The sequence below is a fragment of the Orycteropus afer genome, unplaced genomic scaffold (assembly GCF_000298275.1).
Source record: "Orycteropus afer afer isolate SDZICR_OR568_19922 unplaced genomic scaffold, OryAfe1.0 scaffold00574, whole genome shotgun sequence".
In the NCBI taxonomy this organism is placed as follows: Eukaryota; Metazoa; Chordata; class Mammalia; order Tubulidentata; family Orycteropodidae; genus Orycteropus; species Orycteropus afer.
Window position 1 is genome coordinate 240,931 of NW_006922161.1, and position 1,700 is coordinate 242,630.

Sequence of the window (1,700 nt, forward strand, 5' to 3'; positions counted from 1 at the left end):
TGAGTTTTCATTTGGTATCATCTCCCTTCAGCCTGAAGAACCTCTGGCATTTCTTGTGGCACTGGTCTGGAAAACCAATTCTCTGGGTGTTCTCTTATCTGAAAACACCTTTATTTATTTATTTACTAGACAAAGAACTTTACTAACCTTTGTTTCAAATCATATTCCTAGGCTTCTTCAGCTCAATTGGCTGCAAAGAATGAATTCTGAATAAGCAAAAACCGAAAAGAGCTACAATGTCCAAAAAGGCTTGGGCTTAAAAATATGAGATCTAGATTTTTATCAGATCCATAAACAAAAAACACCTTTAAAAAGCAGTCATAATATAAACTAGCTGTGCCAAGTAACTTCTTCAAGTTTATTTTCTTCAGAAGCTGACAAATCAATTGGCCTCATTCTAGGAAGCTTCATCAAAATTCTCCCCAAGATCAGGAGCACCATCATCACCATCTTCGCCAGTAGCTGGTGCTTTTCCATCCACAGATTGTTGGGGCAGAGCTTCAGCCAGCCTTCTGAGACTAGGCAGGCTGCGCCAAGCTGGTTTAAGCTGCTTTGTCCCAGCCTGGCTGGTCATGGTAAAAGTGTTCGCTGCCCCAGATGCCTGAACTTTAGGCTTGTTAAAGTGGATCACTGTTCCTTGATTATAAACATGTTCACCTCTCCATACCAGAGATATTGTTTACCCCCAGTTTCTTTAAGGAGAACTGAGGTTTTTTATCATCTGCTATAGGGAGCTTTTGGGAGCTCTGGTAGCGTAGTGGCTAAGGCACTTGACTGCTAACCAGAAGGCTGGCGGTTCAAACCCACCAGCCACTCCTCGGAAGGAAGATGGGGCCATCTACTTCTGTAGTGATACTGCCTTGGAAACCCAAGGAGGGGTTGCTATGAGTTGGGTCCGACTCCATGGCACATAACAACAACAACATAGGGAGCTCTGGTGGCGCAGTGCCTAAGGCACTTGACTGCTAACCAGAAGGCTGATGGCTCAAATCCACCAGCCACTCCTTGGAAGGAAGACTGGGCAATTTACTTCTGTAGTGATAGCACCTCAGAAAGCCAAGGAGGGGTTGTTATGAGTCGGGATTGACTCGATGGCAGTGAGTTTGGTATTTGTGAATTTGTGGCTGTTCTTGGAACCACCTTCTGTCTGCGAGCAGTTCCTTTTCCAGAAGTACGCCCATGTGAGGCAGTTTGGCTAGTTTCTGCTGATTCATGATAGTTTATTTCACTGCAGGCTCCTGTCCTTGGCTTCCATGGTATTGCCTCGACCCCAGGGCAGCTGCCCCTGGCTCCACCTCGCCCCCGAGAGTCAGGCTGAGTGGGTGCGCCTGTCCATCATATCCCTTCTTCCCCTCAGCCCTGTCCTTCCCTGTCTCAGTCCTTTCAGGAGCTCCCTGTCCCCGGTCCCATCCTCCTGCCACACTGGCATCCAGAGCCTTTTTGTACTTTGTCTGAGTGGAGATAGGGCCACGTGGGGGCCTAGGACTGGTGCTCAGGGGGTCTTTGGCAGACCAGCTGAGATTAGGTGCACACACACGGCGACACAAGATGGCAGCTAGAGGAAGGCCAGAAGTCTTTCATTTTTGAAAAATATTTTATAGTGTTTTGCTGATGGTTTACACAACCTGGGTTCCCATTTGATAATTTCCACACCAATTGTTCAGTACCGTTACTTATATTTTCCATAACGTATCAGTATT

At 46.8% G+C, this 1,700-nt stretch overlaps 1 pseudogene; it reads right to left on the reverse strand.

Annotated features, from left to right (window-relative positions):
- Positions 1-382: 382 nt before the first annotated feature.
- On the reverse strand, positions 383-1,335 carry LOC103210173 (annotated as a pseudogene).
- Positions 1,336-1,700: the final 365 nt, after the last annotated feature.